The sequence below is a fragment of the Zingiber officinale genome, chromosome 3B (assembly GCF_018446385.1).
Source record: "Zingiber officinale cultivar Zhangliang chromosome 3B, Zo_v1.1, whole genome shotgun sequence".
Classification (NCBI taxonomy): Eukaryota; Viridiplantae; Streptophyta; class Magnoliopsida; order Zingiberales; family Zingiberaceae; genus Zingiber; species Zingiber officinale.
In genome coordinates this window covers 12,889,933-12,899,440 of record NC_055991.1, presented here as the reverse complement: position 1 = coordinate 12,899,440, position 9,508 = coordinate 12,889,933, and the positions used below count along the sequence as shown (strand labels likewise).

General features: G+C 42.7%; 1 long non-coding RNA gene across 1 annotated transcript; it reads left to right on the top strand.

Annotated features, from left to right (window-relative positions):
- Positions 1–275: 275 nt before the first annotated feature.
- On the top strand, positions 276–9,152 carry LOC121968084. Its single transcript, XR_006107926.1, has 3 exons — positions 276–655; positions 786–841; positions 9,098–9,152. It is a non-coding gene; the product is annotated as an uncharacterized LOC121968084 (long non-coding RNA).
- Positions 9,153–9,508: the final 356 nt, after the last annotated feature.

Sequence of the window (9,508 nt, the reverse complement as noted above, 5' to 3'; positions counted from 1 at the left end):
TATGCTGCCATGTCGCCCTGATGCAGAGTCAACTGGCAGAAATAAAAGGCGGTTGCTCGCGCTGGTGCTGACGGAGTCACACCTGAAGCGCAGGATTTTAGCTGCTGGTGATTCAGTGGTTGAATGCCCCCAGTGAGTAGTGCACAGCAACTTCCAATTCTCTGATTGTTTGGTTGAAAATAATCTATTGTAAACAAAATCTAAGAAGCTTTCACTAAAATGTTCAGTTGCGATCACTTGTAGGAAAAGGAGCAACTGATTACTGCCATAGGCTTGCACCAGTTGCACATTCTGATCTTCTTTTTGGCTGAGTTTCATGTGGTAAATAGTGCTCTTATAATGGTCCTTGGAAGAGCAAAGGTGAATCTGCAGTGACAGAGTAGTGGATTACATTATGTATCATTCTGAATAATTCCATAGCATTGCCTGAGGATGATTTAGTTTAGCTGTTGCAGTATCCACTTTGCATTGATAATCTTCTCTTGGGCAGATACACAGATGGAAGGACTGGGAAACGGATACGACATCGGCTGAGTATGCCTTCACGACTGGTATATATATGTTCACTATTCTTTGTTTTTTTGTCCCAGATTTGCATCCTTGGATCCTAGTTTGAGTGGTAAAAGTGCAGAACCAGTATATCGTGATGCAAAAGGTTTGAGTTCTCTGACACAACATTGAATTTGAAATTTTTTCATGTACATTTGGAAGCCCAGATTCTACCGGTTTTGTAGTTTTATATTTGCATGTTTCTGACTGCTGAGTGACTGAATTATTTTCTGCAGGGAAAGCTATTTCAAAGGAAGAGCTACTGAAACCAAAGGAGGAAGAGAAACCAAAGGTATTTTTCACACACTTCATCTTTGATTTGGTGGTCATGTTTACCATACGTGTCAGTTAATTCCCAAGAGCTATATTTTTTTGTTTCACTTTTATTGTTAGCTATATGAGCACAACATGCTATGCTTTTGATTTATTATTACAGCTATTTATCAGAAAGGAGAATTATTGGTACACTTTTGATTGTTTAATTATAGGCTCTCTTAGTTGGAAGCAAGTGTAGTGCTGATTGTGTAGGAGTGATTTGTAACCCTTATTATTATTTATTAGTTTTTGCACAATTTTTTATGTTGGATCCATTGCTGTCTAGTTTATTTTTATTTGCTCTTTTTGTTTCTTTAAGTTCACTTCCATTTGCAATCTCTTCATATATTAGTGACTAATGGTTGGTTGCTGTTCCTGGATTTGTTATAGCGCTATTGGTTGTTTCTGTTGGTGCAACCTTAGGTCAAGGTTGACCTGGTTGACCCGACTCGAGTTGACTTGACTCGAGTTGTATTTTGATGTTTGACTTGGGAAGATTGTTGATGCAACTTTAGGTCAAGGTTGACCTAGTTGAGTTGCATGTTGATGTTTGACACTCGTGAGGGAGTTCTATTCTTGATATGGGACAAGAATAGATGTTTGGGAGATTATTGGTGTAACCGTAGGTCTAGGTTGACCTGGTTGACCTGATTCGGGAAAAAGTCCAAGTATGGAGACTTGGCACCGGAAAAGTCCAAGCAGGGAGCTTGGCACTGGAAAAGTCCAAGTATGGAGACTTGGCATTGGAAAAGTCCAAGCAGGGAGCTTGGCACGCGAAAAGTCCAAGTATGGAGACTTGGCACGGGAAAAGTCCAAGTATGGAGACTTGGCACGGAGAAGTCCCAGTGAGTGAAGCGAGGCGTTGGAAAGTCCTAACTGGATGTTAGGCGGTTGGAAAGTCCGGTGAGTGAAGCGGTGGAAAGTCCTAACTGGATGTTAGGCGGTTGGGAAGTCCTGGTGAGTGAAGCTAGCAAGGAAAGTCCAGTGAGTGAAGCCAGGGGAAAGTCCCGTGAGTGAAGCCAGGAAATCCTGGTGAGTGAAGAGGCGGTGAAAATCCTAGTGAGTGAAGCTAGGTGAATGAGAAAGTCCTAAGCGGGATGTTAGGCGGTGTGGAAAGTCCTGGTGAGTGAAGCGTGGAAAGTCTGGTGAGTGAAGCCAGGCAAGGAGAAAGTCCTAACTAGGATGTTAGGCAGTGTGGTGAGTGAAGCCGGTGAAAGTCCCGTGAGTGAAGCCGCGAGGGAAAATCCAGATGGATCGGGGATGATCGGACTTCGGTGTTGGAAAGTCCAAGTAGGTCAAAGGGATTGACCGGACACTTGGCGGGGAGTTCTAGCAGTCAAGGGAGTGACCAGATGTTAGGGATGAAGTACCAATAGGTCAAGGTTGACCGGATATTGGTTTGGAAGTCTTGGGACTTGGTTTGGGCAAAACCAAGCTCTGGATCGATCCTCCGAGGGGGTTTGGATCGAGACCGATGAACGGAGATCGGCATGGGTGGTGCTTCCCCTTGGTGCCGATCGGCCTTCGATCTGCCAACAGACGGAGAGGTGCTTCGATCGGTCTCTTGCCCCGATTGCCGATCGGTCGTCAATGTCGCAGGTTGCGGTGCAGACCGATCGGCTATCGATCGGTCCGGCATCGATCGAACCCGCTGAAGGTGGGCAGTCAGGAAGAAAGTGATCGGTCCGGGACCGATCGAATAGGTCCTGATCGGTCTCCCGATCCGATTCAGTACCTGCCGCTGCGCCGCAACCGCCAGATTTCTTCTGTTTTCTTCGCTTTCTTCGCAGGTTATAAAGGCTACGGCTGCGAGCCAAAGTTTTTCCTCTCTTCTTGAATCTTTTCGCTTCGCCGAGCTTTGGTTGAGCTCTCATTGCCGAGTTCGCTGAACTCGTCGAAGCTCGCGTGAGTTTCCCCGGTGTTCTAGCTGGATCCGAGAAGCCGCTTCATCAAGGTTCCAATCGACAACAAGAGGCAAGCAAGTGTATTACAATTTCTATTGTTCTTGTTTGTTTTCTCCATTGTTGTACTCCTTTGTTTTGCTGTAAAGATTGTGGTGAGGTTTCTCCACCCATAAGGAGTTTATATTAGCCGGTTCTCCGGGACTCATCCACCGACGGATTGACCGGACTCGTCCACCTTACTGACACGCCAGGAGTAGGAGCCCTAATCTCCGAACCTCGTTACATCCATCGAGTTTGAGGTTTGATTTCTTTCCTTGTCGCTTCTATTGTTTTATTTCCGCTGCGCTAACTCGACATTGTAGAAAGAATCGAGCAATTGGGGTCGGCTATTCACACCCCCCTCTCTAGCCGAGTACGAAGGATCCTAACAAGTGGTATCAGAGCGAGGCCGCTCTTCATCGGATCCACACCCGTGGGAGCACAAGCTAGAGATGGATCAATTCGGAGAAGACATCACCATTCCACCCTTCTACAACGACAACTTCGCATATTGGAAGGTAAGGATGATGTATTTTCTTAGGACTAATATGTGGAACTGGTTTTGTGTACAAGAAGGGTTTACTCCTCCAATGGATAAAGAAGGAGAGCCTCTAGAGAAGAACAAGTGGACAAAGGAACAAGTCCATCAATCAACGGTCAACAATGAGGTAACTAAAACAATTGAATTTTCATTACCTACTAATATTTTGCGTAAGATAGGTGAATACAACAATGCCAAGGAGTTGTGGGATAACTTGGCCAAGTACCATGAGGAGAGTTCCACTTCAAGTCATGAAGAGGAGCCTAGTGAGCCAAGTAGCTCACATCATGGAGGGAGCGAATTGGGAGTTGAGGGCTACTCAACATCCAAGGAAGAAGAGGAGGAGAGTTCCTCTTGTTCAAGTTCGGAGCAAGAAGAAGAGGCATCTACCTCCGGAAGGGATGAGGAAGAGAGCTCACACCCATGCCCAAACCTAGGTAACTCAAGCATTTCAATTTCAAATAAGTTACATATAATATGCTTTGAGTGTAGGGAGTGTGGACATTACAAGAGCAAATGTCCAAAGAGAGTTAGGAAGACTCCACCGGCACCAAAGGTCAAGGAAGCCGGAGTCCCAACACGCAAAGGCAAGAAGCACGTGGTGTGCTTTCAATGCAAGCAACGGGGACACTATAGGAGCCAATGTCCGAAGGGGAGGAAACCTCGCAAGGACAAGAGATCGAGCACATCGATAGGGGGAGCTAAGGCAAACCCTAAGGTATCTTTTAAGGCTCATTCGTGCAATTCTAGTAGGATACATGCTAGTAATTTTATTGCATTAGTCAATAATGATAAGCATGTTAACCTTAGGAATCAATACATGTGTTTAGATGCTAAGCATGTTAACTTAGATAAGGATAATACTAGGAAGGCCAACTCTAGGATTAACTCATCTAAGGCTAAGGAGAACCTAGGTAGAAACCCCAAGACAACTAGACATATGCCTAGGAACACCTCAAGAAAGAATGATAAATCAACACTTGAGGTATTAGAGAAGGAGAATCAAGTCTTGAGGTCAAGACTTGATACTTTGGAAAAGGCTCTTAAGAACTTGGAGAAGTCATCTCTAGGGTTTAAGGGTCAAATTTCAAAGCCCAAGGACAAGAAAGGTTTGGGTCACAAATCTAAGTCCCAAATGGTCAAGCCCACTTACCACAATGTTCCATTCGATTATGGAACAAAACCTAGGGCTAGGAAGACCATCACCAAGGTCACAAGGGGAGTCACCCCTAGAGTTGATCTTGATGAGTCCCAAATGACCAAGGCTTTAAAGCCTAAGAGGGTCATTAGGAGGGTTGCTAGGGAAGTTATCCCTAGTGAATATTTAGTGAACCCAATGAGCTCTAATAGGTATTGGGTTCCTAGGAGCATCTTCTCTACCCCATAGATGGGTTAGAGAGTGTCAACTCCAATAAGAAGGGTAGTTAACCCAACTTTGAGGAAATTGACACTCAAGGAGCATTTTCAAGGTTTGTGTGAACCTTTGAAAATGAAATGAATTATCATTTACTCCTTTGAAGAGTTAAATGTGCCTAAAGATTGGAAATCTCATTTTTAATCTCAATTGGCACAATTTGGAAAAACCTAGAGAAATATCAAATTGGGATTTTGATACTCTCTTAGGTAATCAAGGCAATCCGGGCCTTAATTTAGAAGTGCTACTCTTGTAGAGTCTTAAATGGTATAAATCAAACAAGAGATCAAGAAATGCCAATTTGGGTTTTGACATTTTCTTGGAGCACTTTGGGCAATCTAGGATTAGAATTTAAGTTAGCTAAGTAATTAAGGATACTTAGATAGGTAATCTAGGTATTTTATTTGTGTTAACTTACCATGATTGTTTGCCATATGCCATGTCATGACATCATATTTAATTTATGATCATTTGAAATGTCATGATAATGCTTAGGTTATCTATATGTCATGTTTTAGTTAAGTTTCATACTTTATGCCATGACATCATGACATTGGCACATGTTTTCATATCATTTTATGCCATGTCATCATCTCTTGCATTATAATCAATGAAATTGATTTAAGGACAAACATATAATTTGATATTGAGATCAAATTGGTGTTTAGAGAATGCATGAGACCTTAGTCTAAGATACCTAAACCCATATCTCACATCAAAATTGACATGGATGTGTTTGATACACTTTAGATGTGTGTGAGATATTAGGATCATGAGTTAGGATCAAGGTGCATAGTTCTTGTACCTAGATGAGCCTAATTCAAGAAATGAGGGATCATAGGGAAAGCTTGTGTACAAGTCATGTACATTTAGCCCTAAGATTATGGTCCTAAATTCAAATGGTTTTAAAAGCATTTTAAAATTGATTTGGAAAACCTTGATGAAGCTTTCCTAGTGATAGCATTCATCATTGAACATTGTGATACAAAGTTGAGTTAAAACTTGAACTATTTCAAAGTTTTTGAACTTTGTATCAAGATTTGAAAATGGAAACTATTTTCATAGAAAATTATTTTTCCATGATAGTGTATGATATGAGGAATGTATCCTCAAAATTTCACAATTTTTCGAATTTTCTGGAATTTATTAGGAGTTTCTGAATTTCGGAAGGAAATCAAATCTCTATAGGTCTGGATCGGTCACCGGACCGATCCAGAGAAGTGATCGGTCTAGGGACCGATCCGGGGTTCGATCGGTGCGGGACCGATCGGTCGTCTGATTCCGATTTTCAGGTGTCGAAATTTCAGTTTTGAAGTTGAGTTTCAATTTCGAAGGTTTGAAACTCTCAAGACATTGTTGGTGCAATGGTCAAGGGGAGTTGATCATTAGGGGAGTTTTACCTATTAGTCAAGGGAGTTGACTTTTAGGGGAGTTTTTACTTAAGATTTTTGAGGATTAGTGATATGGGATTATCGCTAAGTTGATTGTTGAGTTTAGTACCGAGGGAAATTAAGAGTTTCAATGAAAGGTATGGGACTTTCATTAGGAAGAAACTCTTGACCTTGATACTCTCTTTTTCTTTTGATGTGTGTCAGAAGGGAGGCAAAAAGGGGGAGAATTATTGAAAACCCAAGTTAGGTTATCGGGTTAACCTAAGCTAGGGAAGAATGTCAAGGAATGTTCGAGGAAGAACATTGGAATACTTTTGATGTGTGTCAAAAAGGGGAGAATTATTGAGAACCCAAGTTGGGTTATCGGGTTAACCTAAGGGAGAATGTCCGAGAATGTTCAAGGAAAGAACATGGACATTGGAAGATGGTTGAAAACCTAAGTTAGGTTATCGGATTAACCTAACTTGATTATGGTTTTGTCAAACATCAAAAGGGGAGATTGTTGGTGCAACCTTAGGTCAAGGTTGACTGGTTGACCCAACTCGAGTTGACTTGACTCGAGTTGTATTTTGATGTTTGACTTGGGAAGATTGTTGATGCAACTTTAGGTCAAGGTTGACCTAGTTGAGTTGCATGTTGATGTTGACACTGAGGGAGTTCTATTCTTGATATGGGACAAGAATAGATGTTTGGGAGATTATTGGTGTAACCGTAGGTCTAGGTTGACCTGGTTGACCTGATTCGGGAAAAAGTCCAAGTATGGAGACTTGGCATCGGAAAAGTCCAAGCAGGGAGCTTAGCACTGGAAAAGTCCAAGTATGGAAAAGTCCAAGCAGGGAGCTTGGCACTGAAAAGTCCAAGTATGGAGACTTGGCACGGGAAAAGTCCAAGTATGGAGACTTGGCACGGAGAAGTCCGAGTGAAGCCAGGCGGTGGAAAGTCCTAACTGGATGTTAGGCGGTTGGAAAGTCCTGGTGAGTGAAGCCAGGCGGTGGAAAGTCCTAGCTGGGATGTTAGGCGGTTGGGAAGTCCTGGTGAGTGGCGAAGGGAAAGTCCAGTGAGTGAAGCCAGTGAAAGTCCCGTGAGTGAAGCCGAGCAGTTGGAAATAGTGAGCCGGTGAAAATCCTAGTGAGTGAAGCTAGGTGAATGAGAAAGTCCTAAGCGGGATGTTAGGCGGTGTGGAAAGTCCTGGTGAGTGAAGCCAGCGGTGGGAAAGTCCACAGTGAGTGAAGCCAGGTGAGAAAGTCCTAACTAGGATGTTAGGCGTGTGGAAATCTGGTGAGTGAAGCCGGTGAAAGTCCCAGTGAGTGAAGGCAAGGGAAAATCCAGATGGATCGGGGATGATCGGACTTGGTGTTGGAAAGTCCAAGTAGGTCAAAGGGATTGACCGGACACTTGGCGAGGAGTTCTAGCAGTCAAGGGAGTGACCGGATGTTAGGGATGAAGTACCAATAGGTCAAGGTTGACCGGATATTGGTTTGAAGTCTTGGGACTTGGTTTGGGCCAAACCCAAGCTCGGATCGGTCACCGCACCGATCCGGTGATATTGTTTGCTACGATCGGTGCGGTGACCGATCGACATCAATCAGGTTTCGTTCTTGTCGACGGCCAGTGACCGATCGGCCAGAACAGAGGCGAAGAGAGGCGCGGTGATCGGTCCACCGATCGAGGCCATATCTGGTCGATGCGGGGACCGATCGAGACGATGTCGCTGAGGTTGGGATCGGTGCGTAGACCGATCCAGCTATCTTTGATCGGTCCACGCACCGATCGTAACCCGAAGGTGGGCAGCTTTACGTGAAGAAGTCGATGCGGGACCGATCGGAATAGGTCTGATCGGTCTCGGCCGATCGATTCAGTACTTTGAATCGCCGCAACGGCTAGATTTCTTCGTTTTCTTCGCTTTCGCAGGTTATAAAAGGAGGGCTACGGCTGCGAGCCAAAGTTTTTCCTCTCTTCTTCTGCTGAATCTTTTCTGCTTCCTGCTGAGCTTTGGTTGAGCTCTCATTGTGCTGAGTTCTGTTGAACTCGTCGAAGCTCTGCGTGAGTTTCCTGCTAGCTGCTGGATCCGAGAAGCTGCTGCTTCATCAAGGTTCCAGTCGACAACAAGAGGCAAGCAAGTGTATTACAATTTCTATTGTTCTTGTTTGTTTTCTCCATTGTTGTACTCCTTTGTTTGCTGTTGCAAAAGATTGTGGTGAGGTTTCTCCACCCATAAGGAGTTTATATTAGCCGGTTCTCCGGGGACTCATCCACCGACGGATTGACCGGACTCGTCCACCTTACGGACACGCCGAGGAGTAGGAGCCCTAATCTCCGAACCTCGTTACATCCATCGAGTTTGAGGTTTGATTTCTTTCCTTGTCGCTTCTATTGTTTTATTTCCGCTGCGCTAACTCGACATTGTAGAAAGAATCGAACGAATTGGGGTCGGCTATTCACACCCCCCCTCTCTAGCCGTACGAAGGATCCTAACAGTTTCTACTAAAGAAAGTTAACTTTTATCAGGAATATTCTTCTGTGATCTTCCTACACAATTGAGAGACTTTATAAAACCAAAGTAACTAATTTATTAGGTTGAAATGATAGATAGATGAGTGATCTCAGTCTTGGCATGACTAACATTTTTTTTTTTATGTTCAAAACCTTTCATTTTGTTTTGTATGGTTCTCTCTAAGAGCATGGACCTAGTTATCTTTTGACAGCCGAATATGATTCTTTTACTTCATTTGTAACTGCAAATTCAACTTTCTGATACCTTGTGAATCACTGAAGATCCTTATTGCAAGCATTGAAGTAAGCATTGATGTGGTTGAGATAAATGATGAATAGGTCTCTTTTTAAGCATTCAAATTAGTCATCTTGTTACCTGGTGCTCTTACTACTTTTTCAACTATGATTTTTGGTCTTGATTTACTAATATATTATTTATGTGTTTTTACAGTTTACAAATCTCAAGTACTCCAGAGTTGAAATTGATGAAGTGCGGTTCGAGTGGGCTGAATGCATGCTAGATTACATTTGAGACAGTTGTACCTTAATGTGTTAACAGAATGTTATACTTTGATTTTGATATCTATTAGTTAGCTTTTGATGTAAAAAGAATGTTTGGGTATTTTATGGATATTGTTGTAAGAAGATTATTTATATAATTTGTGAATATTTGTGTATTTTATGGATATTATTGAATGAAGAATATTTGTACAATTTGTGAATATTTGTGTATTTTTTTTTGTTATTGTCGGTTTTAAAATCAAATCTGTGCTGTTAGAAAAAATACATATTACATCGGTTTTCCACCGATGTAAAACCGGTGTTATAAAGTAATATTACATCCGTCATTTACCGCTGCCAA